Source organism: Lutra lutra, chromosome 4 (genome assembly GCF_902655055.1).
Source record: "Lutra lutra chromosome 4, mLutLut1.2, whole genome shotgun sequence".
Taxonomy (NCBI): domain Eukaryota; kingdom Metazoa; phylum Chordata; class Mammalia; order Carnivora; family Mustelidae; genus Lutra; species Lutra lutra.
This window is the reverse complement of record NC_062281.1, coordinates 57,779,527-57,794,954: the sequence shown is the minus strand read 5'-3', so window position 1 is coordinate 57,794,954 and position 15,428 is coordinate 57,779,527. Positions and strand designations below refer to the sequence as shown.

Below are 15,428 nucleotides of genomic sequence, written 5' to 3'. Positions count from 1 at the left end.
CTTGTCTCCCAGGCCTGGATGAGTGTTCATCAGGTGTGTTCTTTCTAATTTGGTGCTTATTACAATGAATAAACACATATTTATCTTTCCCTCTAAATAGACTATAAGTATATGTGGCCAGGATCCAAGACTCTATTACTCAACTTTATATTCTAGAATGGAATACCAAGCTGTGCTTATATTGGACACTCTATCAATACTCACTGAAAATAAATGAATAGTCATGAGCTTTAATTTCCTTATGTTAATGATTAAGTGAAAGGACTAAGCAAACAGAACCTTACTGAGGCTGAGTAACTTGTATCTTTTTCAAGAGTTTTCTTAGTCAGCACCCTCTAGGGTCTGAACCTACTTTTATTTTTGTACCAGTTAAGTACAAAGTTAAGTAAAGAATAAGGCCAGACAGAGAATACAATAAATTCTCACAGATTTCTTATAACCTCCTACTAGGAAACTAATAAGCTGAGGCAGGGGCAGTGGTAGTAAGGAAAGAATAAAATATCCTTTGAACGACGGCTCTACTTAAATATTTCCTTAATAAATGCCACAGCATTTGGGAGTTCATTAAAGGGAAGAACTCTTTTCTATATGTTAGCTGCAGTTTCAGCAATAGGAGAGATAATTAAGAGATTCTTTGAATGAAACCCAACTTTCTCAGAAGCAGACTAATAGCTATGGTTTTCCTAAAAAGGACTTTCCTAATAACCTGTATGCTTTCCTAATACCTGGTTCAGGCCTGTTTTCTGTCTATGAATGAAAATAGAACAGTTCTAGAACCCAACTCAAAGTGCTTAAATTTAGAATCTCCTTTAAAAGAGAAGACAGTTTGGCTAATAAGTCTCTTCACGTGCTGAATATTTTTTCTTCCTATTCCTTATTTCTTACCCATACAGGGCTCCAATTCAAGATCCAAATTTCTAGGACTTACACATTCATAAGATTTACCCTAAAATTGGGATGTATTTTAAAGAACTTAGATAATTTAGTTAAAAAAAATCATTTGTAAATAGGGGTTCCTGGCTGGCTCGTCGGTTAAGTGTCCAACTCTTGATTTTGGTCATGATCATGGGTCATGAGATTGAGCCTATGCCAGACTCCGTGCTGGGCTCCAACCTCAGCAGGGCGTCTGCTTGAGATTCTCTCTCTCTTGCTCCCTCTGCCCCACCTCCAGGCTTTCTCTCTCTCTCTCTTTCAAATAAATAAATCTTTGAAAAATCATTTATAAATATTATTTGAAAAAGAACAAATTTCAGATCACTCAAATACATTTTAAAGTAAAAACATGATATCTGGGGGCGCCTGGGTGGCTCAGTGGGTTAAGCCGCTGCCTTCGGCTCAGGTCATGATCTCAGGGTCCTGGGATCGAGTCCCGCATCGGGCTCTCTGCTCAGCAGGGAGCCTGCTTCCCTCTCTCTCTCTCTGCCTGCCTCTCTGTCTACTTGTGATCTCTCTCTGTCAAATGAATAAATAAAATCTTTAAAAAAAAATGATATCTGAAAAAAAAATGTAGACCTCAGATTTATGAGATCTCAATACTTGGAAAAGATTAACAGTGTATTTGGTCACAACATCATTAGCATTGTATGACTATATGGAATGTCCCAGGTATAAAAAATGAAACAAAGATGTTAAATAATTGTCTGGATACAAAAGGAAAAGTGTTGCATGATTAATTCACATTTCTCACAGATAATATATCTTAAGATAAAAATTTAAAATGCTTACGTACCAATGTAATAAAAACAAAGTGAAGGAGAAAACAAATAATTATGTAAATGTTCCAAGCTCTCATAGAACTTCTACTTAGAACATCTAAATTATTGGGCAAAAGTATTTTGGGTTGCCTGATAATTTCCTCTGGTCTTCATTTTGTGAAATTACATTTCTTTGTGCCCAATTCCATCAATACTAATGTAGAAGAGGGTGTTAAAAATCTATATAACAGCATCAAGAAAACATATGCTATAGCATAGTAGGCTAAAAATATAGATATTCCAATTGAACTTATTTCAGGTGAAAACGATTTCTAACTTCAGGAGATCTTCATGATAAAACAAGAACCCCATCAAAGAGTGAGAATCTGGGGGCTCCTGAGTAGCTCAGTGGGTTAAAGCCTCTGCCTTCTGCTCAGGTCATGATCCCAGGGTCCTGGGATCGAGCCCCACATCGGGCTCTCTGCTCTGCAGGGAGGCTGCTTCCTCCTCTCTCTCTCTGCCTGCCTCTCTGCCTACTTGTGATCTCTGACTGTCAAATAAATAAATAAAAATTAAAAAGAAAAAGAATGAGAATTTGTTCTCTCAAGTAAGTTTTCCAGATAATAGCTACACTTGTGGTAAGCACAACACAATAGATTGGGTTGTTGAATCATTACGTTGTCTGCCTGAAACTAATGTAACACCATGTGTCAACTACACTTCAGCTTAAATTTCTTTTTTCCATGAACTTTACACTAAATCAGATTTTAAATTTGGCACAAATGCCAAAAGATATTTGAATACTTTGATCAACTTTCAACTTTTGAAAGTAGGTATTTATATGTATATATGGATGTGCAAATGGAAAGTTTTATTCAACAAACGTTTGTATACAAATGTGATTTTGATCTTATACAAGCATTTGTTGAATAAAGTTTTCCATCTGCACATCCATATACACTTACAAATACCTACTTTCAAAAATTGGAAGTTGATCAAAGTATTCAATCAAATAAAATAAAGTGATAAATAATAAAGAGATTTAATCAAATTAAAAGAACATTTAGGGAGTAGAATGCTTCCCTTTTGTTCACGTAAGACACTAGTTTTCAAACCCAGCTACTCATGAGAATTATACAGGAGATTCTAAAAGTTTGATGCCTAGACTGCTCTAATTAAATCAGAATCTCTAAAGACCGGCCCTACTTGGTTTTCAAGTTCTCCAGGTGGTTTCAGTGCATGTGTGATCTCAATGTGCCACCATCGAGACTCACTGACCTAGAACAAGTAAGAGAAAATGAGATGAAGTTTTCAGTAATTCAACAGGTAGAATCAACACAAGTGGAAGGAGCAATTAAATGGCTTACCCTCTTGACCTAGACATTCCACATGCATTCTCTAGAAGCTGTCAGTCTTTCAGAAGTTCTTGCGTGACTTTGAACAAATTATTTCAACTCTTTGTGCCTCAGTTTCTGATCTGTGGAATGAGGATTATCATATAAGGATTAAATGAATTATCATCTGCAAAATATTTAGTAAGAGTCTGGCAAAATACAATGTAAGTATCATATGTTTATTTATTCACTTTTTTAAACACAAGCAATATATGCATCATGGGGGGGGAGGAATGAAAGCATATATATATGCCAAGAAGAAATATTTATATACCCAGAGATAATTGTTATTTCTGTTTAGGGCATATGATTCATAACAAATATTTATACTTAAATTTGTAATATCTGGAGTCAGACAAAACTTTTTTGAATCATAACTCTGTTCTTTCTTGGTTTTGTGGATGCCAATCATATAAACTGTCAGTGGATTTTCTTTGGTATTATATCATTTGACTGTTTGTTTATGTGTTTGCATATTATGTTTATTTTTAGTTTCCCCACTACAGAATGTTAAATCTCCAAAGAGACAACAGGAACATTGTCTTGTTCACCCATGCTGAGCCCCCAGTGTCTGCAAAGATGTGTAAAGCCCTGCCTGGGAACATGAAAGTTGTTTGACAAATATTTGTTGACTGAATAAATGCTTAGATTAAACAGGCATTCCTTGCCCTCAAGATTATATGATTCTGTACTTGGAATTTTATTTTTATTTGAAATTTATCACACAATGTTGTGTGTTTCTTTTTTTTCCTCAAGAGTAACCCAGCTGTTTCAATATCGCTTATTGAATATAACTGTGGCTATTCCATTTGAATTGCCACCTTTATCATATTTTACATTGTTACATGTATTTGGTTCTGTTCTGGGCTTTGTACTGTTGTGCTATCCTATGACTTAATGGACTGTAGCTGCATACTGCCTTCCATTCCAGAAAGAGCATATCCCCCTTATTGCTCTTCTTCAGAATGCTACTGCCTCTTCTCACATGCTTCTTGTTCCAGATGACTTTTAGACTAACTCAGTGAAGTTTAAATATTAAAAATAAAAGCTTGATTCTTATTTTACATGTTACACAAATATTAATTCAAAATGAATTAGAGAACTACACATAAGATCTAAAAACATAAGAGCTAGAAGACATATGCTGGATGAGAATATAAGACAAAGTCTTTAGACAGGATACTCACAATCATGGAAGAAAAACATGGTAAGTTAGACTTCAAAATTTGACTTTTGCTCATCAAAAGATGCAATTAAAGAGATGAAAAGACAAGCCACAGACAGAAACATTTGCAAAACACATATCTGGCCAAAAATTTGTATCCAGAATTCCTAAAGAACTCTTATAATTCAATATTTAAAAGACAAAAGAATAACAAAAAATGAGTATTTTTAAAAAGACATAAATAATCAGTAAATACATAACAAGGTGTTCAGCATCTTTGACTGTTAGGGAAATGCAAATTAAATCTCAAATTACATAGCACAACTCTAGAAAAGCTAAAATTAAAAAGACTTAATAAGGAGGGAGAAAAATGGAAATCTCATATATTACTGGTGGAACTTCAAAATCAGAGACAGTCTGGAAAACAATTAGGTAGTTTCTTATAAAAGTTAAACAGAGGGGCACCTGGGTGGCTGTCAGTTAAGCATCTGCCCTCAGGTGAGATCATGATGCCAGGGTCCTAGGATCATCAGGCTCCCTACTCAGTGGGGAGTCTGCTTCTCCCTCTTCCTTTGACCCTCTCTGGGCTAATGTGCTGTCTCCCAAACAAATAAGTAAATAAAATCTTTTAAAAAATGTTAAACAGAAAGTCTATACAAAGACTTATCTACTAATATTCACAACAGCATTATTCACAATAGCCCCAAATTAAAATAACCCAAATGCCTGTAAGCTAGGAAATGAATAAATAAACTGTTGTCTATTTGGGACACTATTGGGATACTATTAGGAGTAAAAAGGAATGAACTACTGATAAATGCAACAATGTGGATACATTTCAGAATCATGTTAAGCAAAAGGAGCTAAACACAGAAGATTACATTCTACACCATTCTATTTACATGAAATTCTAGGAAAGAATAAATTGTAGCAAGTGAAAGAAGCTGTGGAGAGGAAAGGTTGACTGGAAGAGGTCATGGAGGAACATTGGAAAGTTCCAAAGTTAGATTGTGGTGGTGGCTGCATTACTCCTCTTTTCACCTAAAGTCATCAAAATGATGACTGAAATGGTGAATTTTGTTTTATGTAGATTACATTTTAGCTATAGGTCAATACACTGTGAAAGAATTATCTTGGCATTTTGCTATAAAGTATGTACATTGATGAAGTGTTGACATCTAGAAATACACTACAATGATATACAGAAAGATAGATGTAAATATCTTATTGTTTTCTACATAAAGGAAGGTTTATTCCTGGAAAACTTAGATCTTGCTTATTGTTTGATATAGGCTTTATTTTCTGTCATATTTTAACTTATTAGGAACCGAATTTCAGTGGTGAAAGAAGACTTTTTTTTTTTTTTTTCCCAAGGAACTTAGATTATAGTTAGTATATAAGAAAGCTATTGAGTTCATTATGTGACCAATTTAATGAAATCTCTTGCTAGTTCTAATGGTTTTTCAGGTAATTCTCTTGGCTTTTTTTCCATGTGGATAAATCATATCATTTTAAGATTTAAAAAATTGTTCCTCTCTTTCCAGAATTGTAAGACCTCATTTCATTTTCTGATTGCATTACTTAGCATTTCCAGAAAGATGTTAAATACTAACAGTGAATTGAGTACCTTTGCCTTATTCTTAACTCTAAATGGAATTACTTTCTATTCCAACATTAAGCATGATGACAGTTATTAAGATGACACAGATGTTTATATCAAGTTAGGAAACTATTCCTCTATTCACTTTTGCTAAGATTTTTTTGGCAATATGAATATATATTAAATTTCTCAATTGCCTTTAAATCGTCTATCAAAATGATCTTTGATTTTGTTCCTTTGACCTATTAGGAAATAAATTACATTGATTCCTAATATTAAGTTACAGTTAAACTCTCTTTTTCCTATATTTGGAAATGGTTTGGTTTATCTGCTACCACTTCATTTAGGATTTCCATCTATTTTCAAAAGAGAGATAGTTTTATTTTTTGACACTTTTATTAGGTTTTGTTAATAGGGTAATTTCACTATTACAATTCTATTTATATTAAGTTAAAAATTTTGCCTATTACTCTATGGGACATTTAAAAAGAATGGAATTTACCTTTTTCTTTTTTGGAAGTTTTGAGTAATTTAATTATAAAAGAGTAAATCACATGCCTTTGGAGAAAATTCTTTTACAGGGTTTTAAATATCATGTTTATTGATCTATTTAGACTTTTTCTTCTTTTTATTTTCTTGACTCAATTTTGGGATTTATATTTTCCATAGACATCAAAAATTTCTCAAGATTTTCAAAATTATTATTTAATTTTATTTATGACATTTCCATATACTTAAAAAAATCTGCCCAATAACTTTGGTAATATCATACTTCCTTGTTCATAATTTTTTAATCTTTTCCCTCACAATCTCATTCATTTTCTCTCTCTGATGAACCTCATCAGATGTTTTTTCTTTGATTAAAAAAAAAAGCTTTTGAATTTATAAATTTTACTTTTTTTTTGTTTTCTCTTTTATTTCTACTTGTATTGCTAAGAGTATGTTTCCCTTCAAAAATATTTCTATGCGGCTTAAGATTTGGAGCAGAGGATTTTGGCTCACATTTTTAACTAAATAATGAAATCCTGTTATTAACTTGGGCAGCAATATGTTTTGTCTAAAAACCACCTTCTTCTCTCTCCTTTGTAGTTAGATGTGACCATGTCCCTAAACCTGGGTAACAAGAAAGGTAAATGAAAGGTGGTGGGTGGGGCTTTCAGATAGGCTTTTTTTTTTTTTTTTTTTTTTGGGTATTCATCCTTTCTTTTCTTTTTTTTTTTTTTTTTTTTTTTTTTTTACAGCTTTATAAACATATATTTTTATCCCCAGGGGTACAGGTCTGCGAATCTCCAGGTTTACACACTTCACAGCACTCACCATAGCACATACCCTCCCCAATATCCATAACCCCACCCCCCTCTCCCAACCCCCCCCCCCCCATCAACCCTAGTTTGTTTTGTGAGATTAAGAGTCACTTATGGTTTGTCTCCCTCCCAATCCCATCTTGTTTCATTTACTCTTCTCCTACCCCCTCAACCCCCCATGTTGCATCTCCTCTCCCTCATATCAGGGAGATCATATGATAGTTGTCTTTCTCCGATTGACTTATTTTGCTAAGCATGATACCCTCTAGTTCTATCCACGTCGTCGCAAATGGCAAGATTTCATTTCTTTTGATGGCTGCATAGTATTCCATTGTGTATATATACCACATCTTCTTTATCCATTCGTCTGTAGATGGACATCTAGGTTCTTTCCATAGTTTGGCTATTGTAGACATTGCTGCTATAAACATTGGGGTGCACGTGCCCCTTCGGATCACTCAGATAGGCTTTTTAAGGAAGTTAACTGTTGACTTTGCCTTCCCTACTTCCTCCTGCTGGAATTGTGAATTTAATGGCCAGACATCTCATAGCCACCTTATGACTTTGAGACTGGAATCCATGTTCAAAGGAATGTAAAGAAGGATAGAAGAAGGAACATGGGTCTTTAATGTCTTTGGAGACCTTCCGACTGGCTTTGGAATGCTTACCTCTGAATTTTTTTAAATGAAAGAGAAATATACTTGCCTCTATTATCCTGTTCTCACCAAGATCTATTCTCAACATAATAGCCTCATTTACTTTTTTAAAGGAAAAATCAGATTACAGTTCCCCTTTGTCCTACTTCCTATTATTTATCTCGATTTCTATATTGTTGATTATTTATGTTGGCTCTTTTTGGTTTAACACCTTTGTTGGCAATATCTTTGACTATGCTTCAATTTTTGGTCCTTTTCTGTCATTTGGTTTTAGGTACAACTTGTAAATTCCTTATTATAAAGTTTAACTCTTTGTTTAAATTCCCTGTTTACTAATAGTTAACTTTTTTGAATACTAATGATATGCATTTTGCCAGCCACTTACACTTTTTTCTTGCTTTAATCCTTGAAACAATCATAGATTTTGTCATAAATTATCAGAAACACTCTTTCTTTTTAAAAGTTTTTATTTATTTATGTGACAAACAGAGATCACAAGTAGGCAGAAAGGCAGGCAGAGAGGGGAAGGGGGGAAGCAGGCTCCCTGCTGAGCAGAGAGCCAGATGTGGGGCTCGATCCCAGGACGAAGGCAGAGGCTTAACCCACTGAGCCACCGTGGTGCCCCCAGAAACACTTTTATCATCAATTTGCAGGTGGGGGAACTGAGGCAAAAGGGTGAAATGATTTGCCTAAGATAAAATATCTGGTAAAATGTGGAAAACATTTGAATCCAGCAATTGCTTTGCTGCCTTGGAAAGCCCAAGACTTATACACATGTATTATGGGAAGTACTATTTTATTAGTATTTATAATTATATATCTTGGTCAATAATTTATCTTTTGCTTTGCTCAAGTTTTCCCTTAGTCTCCCTTCATCTCCTGAAAGCTTATACTTGTCAGAGATGATCTGGAAGAGCAGGACTAGTCCTTTCTAGACCAGAACAGCTTGGAATAATAACATGGTTGTCAAGATGTTTACTACTTCATGTAGGAAAAACCAATGAGCTATTAAAGTCTTACAAAGTGAAATATAAACAAAATATCAGTGAAGTCTCTAATTATTGTCTAATTTGTGAGCCAGTAATTTAAGGTCAGTACTCACTAACCACTAAATATCTGTCTTCCTTTTTCTTCAGCATATATGCCACAGGTAATACAACTAGGGTAGCTTCTTGATTTCCCCCTCTTTTTAAAGACTTTTTATAATTCAATGGTATTCTCATACTCATATACTGAGTCCCTCACTAGAACATTAAAATGGAGGTGCCACGCATTTAGTGAACTGAAAATATACTAAGAGCACACAAATGGGAATAAGATCGGATAGAACAGATTCTTGGAGATGAAATTTTTGCAAGCTTATTGTTTTGGTAAATAGGCACTTACTCACTAGATATAGGTGATTATCAATTTCTTCTAGGGATGAAGTAATAAACGTTAGCTTCATTTGTCAGTGATCTGCTTTGGGGACAGGGAACTGTTCACCTTGAAAGTGAATACACACTATTTACATTCTTACATAAATCTGATCAAAAATTATCAAGGAGAGGAAAAGTTTTAGCTCAACACACACACACACACAAAACTATATATAACGTCACTCTCAATCTTTAGCATCAACAGAATATTTTGCAAAATATTACTCATGTCATTCTGCCTTAGAGATCTCAAATAGCATATTCTTTGCATATAATTTTGCTTTTGGAGGAAGGAGTTAGATAAGAAATAGTTAGAAATAGAGAAGAAAACCGAGTATTAAGATCAGTATATGAAAATTATGAAAGGAGATCAAGGTGACAAGAGACTATTTTAAGCAGATAGCATCAATTTCAAAGTGTATTTCTCTAGATTTGGCTTGACACACAGGTGTGACCCCAGAATTAGAAAATTTTTATGTATCTGAAAAGATGATGTAATGGAAGGTATATAAACTAACCTATTTAAGCTCAAAAGCATTTTGTCGTTGAAAGTGTTTTAAAAAAAGATCACCTTTCAGAGTTATTTTGCAATGGAATTGACCTAGAATGAAGTTTATGACTTCTGGAAAATTAAAATTTTAGATTTTATGTTTGTACTTTATGATAGTTTCAAGTTTTGGGGACAGCCACATTAAAAATCAGTACAGAAGACTGCTTTTTGCTTATGAGCAAAACGAAGAGAAAGATAATGCAATGACCTTCTCTTCATTCTCTTATGAGTAGGATGAAAGTGCAACTTTTCTTTGAAAGCAATTATCCTAAACCACAGCCTAAAAAGTTTTGAATTACATTTTAAAACATTTAATGAATACAAATGATTCCATATTTAAAAGATAGTGTTTTTACACAAGAAGAAAATAATCGGTGTCAAAATGTCAACAACATTCAATTCAAGCATCATATCATTAATGGTATTCCTAGACACAGTGGGGAGAGACTATAAATAAGATATCCTCTCCATCTTCAAGGAACTTTCAGTGGGGGAGACAGACAGAACATAAGTAAATATAAATCAAAGCAGAAAAAATTCCCAGACTTCTTTGTAGTTGCATCCCCCTCCATGCCAACCCCTTCCCCTGCACACAAAAACTCACACCTTATGTGGTGATGTTCCTCAAGGATGGGTCCTTAGCTCTCACCCCCTCTAATACTATATATTTTCTAAGAAATTAAATTTTTAGGCCAATGAGCCTCAAATTTACATCCAACACAGAGTTCCCTCTGGTCTTAACTGTACCTTAAACAAAAGTTTCCCCAAACTGAAATTATCTTCTCCCTTAGACCTGATCTTACAGTGTTCTGCCTTGGTGAGTGGTACTACCTCTCATTAGGCATAATCCCAAAGCATTGACGTCTTCCTTTCTCTCACCCTCCAAATCAAACCATCTCTAAGTGTAGATGATTTCATGATCTCAGTATTTCTCAAATATATACACTTCTCTTTATCACTACCACAACCCTAGCCACGAATTCTCACCTGAACTACATAAACTTCATAGTTTTATGAATGTTTAGTCTGCATCCAGTTCTGTCATCCTCAGATAATTTTCCATATTACCATCAGAAAGTTCTTTACAAAACTGTGTCACCTCCTTGCATAACACTCATCAGAAGTTTTCCATTTCTTAGAATTATGACAAAATCTGGATGGACACTCACTATCACAACAGATTCTCTCACTTAAATAGGCCATCATCAATTCTGCCATGAAGATTTTTGCATTCTCAGCTCCTCTACCTGTGATGTTTCTTTCCCTTCATCCAGTTAAGTCCTAGTAGTTTTTCAGATCTTGTTTGCCTGTCGATTCTTCAGCCAAGTTCATCCCAACTGTCCATGAAAAATCAGTTATGCATTCTCACTCTCTTACAGAGTGAGAGCTCTCCTCTCTCACAGAGGTTTTTTCTTAGTTCATGTCACTTTTTCCTTATATTTTGAGGTCATTATCTGATTAATACCTGTCTTCTCCACTATCCTGGGCTCCATGAGAAGAGAAATTCTCACAGGGCAAAGCAGAGTGCTTGGTTCATTGTAGGTTTTCAATAAACATTTGTTGAATGACTTCCTGGATGGAGGAATGGAGGAATGGAGGAAAAGATGATTGAATGAGTAGAGAATGATCAAGATGAATTAAGTAGAGGGAGAGCTGATTTAATTCTGAAAGTAGGACCAGGATAGGTTTATTGAAGTGATAGCTTTTGAGTGAACCTAGTAGACTGAGAAGCTGGGGAAAGTTCTTCTAACCTAAGGGAAGAAAAGTCTTAAAAGAGTATAAAAGTATTTAGATGTTGGCATCATAAGTTAGCCAGTATGGCCAGAGTAGGAATCTTTGAGGCATTATGTAAAGAGCATATGATGACATGCTAAAAATATGTTTGGTTGGAAGTGAGAAACCAATGAAGATTTGGAGGAGGGATGTGTCATTATCGGACTTGTTGAAAGATGAATTGAATTATAAGAATGGACTAGAGAATCAAGAGATCACAAAGAGAAAAACTAGTTGAGAGGCTACTTGGGAAAGAAAATGAATGTCCCAGCTAGGGCAATGGAAGTGAACTTGGAAAGATGTAAAGAGCTAAATGCATCTCAGAGACTCAAGCAATATTGTGGGTGGCCATATAAATGAGGCGAGAGGGATGTGATGAGGTTGGAGATGATTTTGACTTCTCTGACCTGGTGTGAGTAAGTAGATTGGATACGTATATAGAAACATAGTGGGGAGAACCAGGATTAGAAAGAATATTCCTGGTGAAACAGGCTCAGACTGGGAAAAAAAATGAAAATTGGAAACATCAGTATAGCATTCTTAGAGATGATTGGCAGGTAATAATTGCAGTCTTGTCCTTAGATCCTGGCAAAGGAGTCCTTGCCCTGGGACTCACAATTGAGAGGTGTCTGGTTTGGACAGTTTTGTGAGGACCTCACAGGTCCAAGAGGTATGTGCCCTGAAGTCCACTGCCCATGAATAGATCTACTCCAGGTTCCTGAGAACTATTCATATCATGATCAAATGGCCCCAAACCCACTTCTGGGATTGATGCAGTCTTCCTCATTGGGTGCATCCTCTGATGTATCTCCCTTAGGCTCAAGAGATGATCAAAGGTTGCAAGGATATGGTTGCACCCTTTACCTGAGGCATGGGGGTCCTCATGCCTATACATGAGGCCTTATGTGGTACTGGATAAGGCCAGAAGGTGAAAAAGAAAAGGAGAGGAAACAAGTCTGGAATAGTTGTCCCCTTCTATTATTCTGGAGAGGAATTCCCAGAAACATAAGAGGCTTAAATTTGAACTGGCCTTCCATGTTTTTATGGAGGAATACTGGTCAGAATAGAAGAATCAACTATATATATTTTTAGAAGTTTGTTAGATGGGTTTATAATTTTAACATATTTAGAAAGATGATATGCCAACTTCCCTTAGTACTCTTGAGCCAAGCCCTGCAAAGATTGAGAGAAGGCTTGCTTAAACATTCAACATTGGGCATCTGTTAAGATATCAGGACTGGAGATAGAGACACCAGAGTAATCAGCACAGAGGAATTCACGGACACTGTTTATATGGAAGAAGTCTCCTTTGGACCAAGAACAGACTGAGAAGTCATTATGGAGGATTGGATGTGGGACAGACAGAAAGAAAGGAATCAGTGAAGGACTTCACAAGAGCAGTCATAAATGCAGAATGCTGATCACACGCACAACCAGAAAGGTCCAACACCATCACAAAAGCCAGGGGAGAGTTGCAAATATAGCAGGATTATTAATAGCATCTTTTTATAGAGAGGTCAAGGTGGATGAGAACTAAAAAGTGACCAATAGATTCTAAATGACCTTTTAAATAATTGTGGCAATGATATTTTATGGGCAGTCATAAGATCTTAAGGGATTAAGAAAGAAATGAGATAGAGGAAAGTGAATTTCATAAGTAATGCATATTCCATGAAATATTTAGTAGTGAAGGGAATAAAAGAAACGAATGGAAAAGTTTTTATTAGAATAGGAGACAATCAGACTTGTAGCCAATGGTGTAGAAGACATGGAAGATGCAGGAAAAGGTAGATAATTGATGGAGCAAGTATCAAGACACTAGGGAAGTGGCAGTGTTCATAAAGTGAGTTAAAGTGAGTGGCAGAGTTAGCCTAGAAAGTAAGGCCTGCCATTATAAGTAAGTTTGGAGAGAAGTGATAGAAATTAAGAGAATTTGTATGTGGTGAATCTTCATTTTTTTCCGTGATGTACAGTAGGGGTTATAAATAAGGATACATGGATGGCTTAAGAAAAGCAGAAAAAATATTAAATAATTAATATAAAGAGAGTAGTAAGTTAACTAATTAAATTAATTAATGAGCAGTATTGGTCTAGCGAAGGCTGACGTATGTCCTGGTCATCAAATAAATCAGGTTTGGTGATGTCACTTTTTGACAACCTCATTCAAAAAGTCAGGGAATTCAAAAAGAGAAAGTAGATTTTTAGTGTTTTTCCATGTGTTTATTTGACCACCTAATATTTGTTGTTTTGCCTAATTAATGACTTAGGAAAGAACGGAAACTTTATTTTGGAAACTGTACAGTGGCATTAGTACAAAGTCAAGTAGTCAAGAAAATTTTGAATACTTGTGAATAAACAGTTGAAAGTTTTCATGAGGGTTGGGATGAGTAGGAAGGAGAGCAAAACCAGTTGCAAACAGATCAGGAAAAACTGAAATGTCTCTGTAAAATCTGCCTCGACCAGCACAATGCCTAGCAGAGAATAGATCTTTATTTTTTATTTTATTGAACTTTATTTTTTTTTTAAGTTTTTTTTTCTTTTTTTTTTTTTTTTTTTTGACAGATAGAGATCACAGGTAGGCAGCGAGGCAGGCAGAGAGAGAGAGGAGGAAGCGGGCTCCCTGCCGAGCAGAGAGCCCGATGCGGGGCTCGATCCCAGGACCTGGAATCATGACCTGAGCTGAGGGCAGAGGCTTTAACCCACTGAGCCACCCAGGCGCCCCTTGAACTTTATTTTTTTATTATTTTTAAATTTTGAAGTAGGTTCCATGCGCAGCATGGAGCCCAACACAGGGCTTGAACTCACAACCCTGAGATCAAGACTGGGGGTAAGATCAAGAGTCGGACACTTAACCACCTGACCTACCCAGGTAACCTGAGAACAGGTTTTAAATAAATACTTGCTCAATAAGTTAATGAATGAGGTTGGTCTGATGATAATTAATGAGTCTGATATAGATGAAGATGAGAGTAGAGAGAATTTTTAACTGGAAGACCTGGATGGAATTACAGAGAAGACTTGGTAGTAGTGCAGGATTGGCAATGGAAAGCTCAACAGTAAGGGTCAGAGGGAAAGAATTTAGAATTTAATATTTAAGACTAAAAGATCCTAAAAATTGTAGGTACGAAGGCGTGGCTGTGATAAAACTGAATAGGAGTAAAATGAGTTGGATTTGGTCCAGGAATCACTGTTCCTGGGTATTGGGCCAGTGGTCTACTGGTTTCAGAAATTCCTAGCTTGAAGAGGAACATCCTGAAGTTAAGTAAAATCATCATGGTAAGAATAGGAATAGAAACATACAAAAAATAGGGAAGAAAAATTAAATGATTCTGGGCAAGCAAAGACTAATTGGCAACCAAAAAGGATGGATTTTTACTGTATTTTCTGGCTCTGAAATATTATAAATTTGGGGCAATGAACCATCTTAATTTGAGAATTACTGGAAAAGCTGGATATTCTGAAGGAATCCAGTTTTCCTTTATAGTAGACAAGCTATGGCAGGCAGAACAGTGTCCCCCCTCCCCGCCCCCGCCAAAGTGCTCACATCCCAATCACCAGAACCTGTGCATATATTACCTTACAAGGCAAAAAAGGACTTTGCAGATGTGATTAAGTTTAAGGATCATAAAATAGGGAAATTATCTTGCATTATCTCGATGGAGCTGATCTAATCATGAGGCCTTGAATGTGAAACATTTTCCAGTTGTGGTCGCAGATGACGGCATGGGAGAACCCGACACCTGTTGCTGTTTCTGGGAAGGAAGGGGTCATGTTCAAAGACGGCTACAGTACCTCTCAGCCAAAGCTAGCAAGGAAGCAAAGATCTCAGTCTTGCAAACTGTACAACACTGAATTTTGTCCATATCCACACGAG

The 15,428-nt window shown here is 35.7% G+C and overlaps 1 protein-coding gene across 7 annotated transcripts in view; it reads right to left on the bottom strand.

The window, feature by feature from the left end:
- Nucleotides 1-15,428, bottom strand: part of PEX2 (peroxisomal biogenesis factor 2) — a 95,286-nt gene that overhangs the window by 33,733 nt on the left and 46,125 nt on the right. For 2 of the 7 annotated variants that reach the window (XR_007126632.1, XR_007126633.1), the window contains one exon: nucleotides 3,062-3,171. The exons of 3 other annotated variants lie outside the window; for them this stretch is intronic. The gene's annotated coding sequence lies outside the window, so the exon portion shown is untranslated. Of the gene's footprint in view, nucleotides 1-2,900; nucleotides 2,973-3,061; nucleotides 3,172-11,167; nucleotides 11,354-15,428 lie in introns of those variants that run through there. 2 more of the 7 variants (XR_007126634.1, XR_007126635.1) reach the window with 2 other exon arrangements.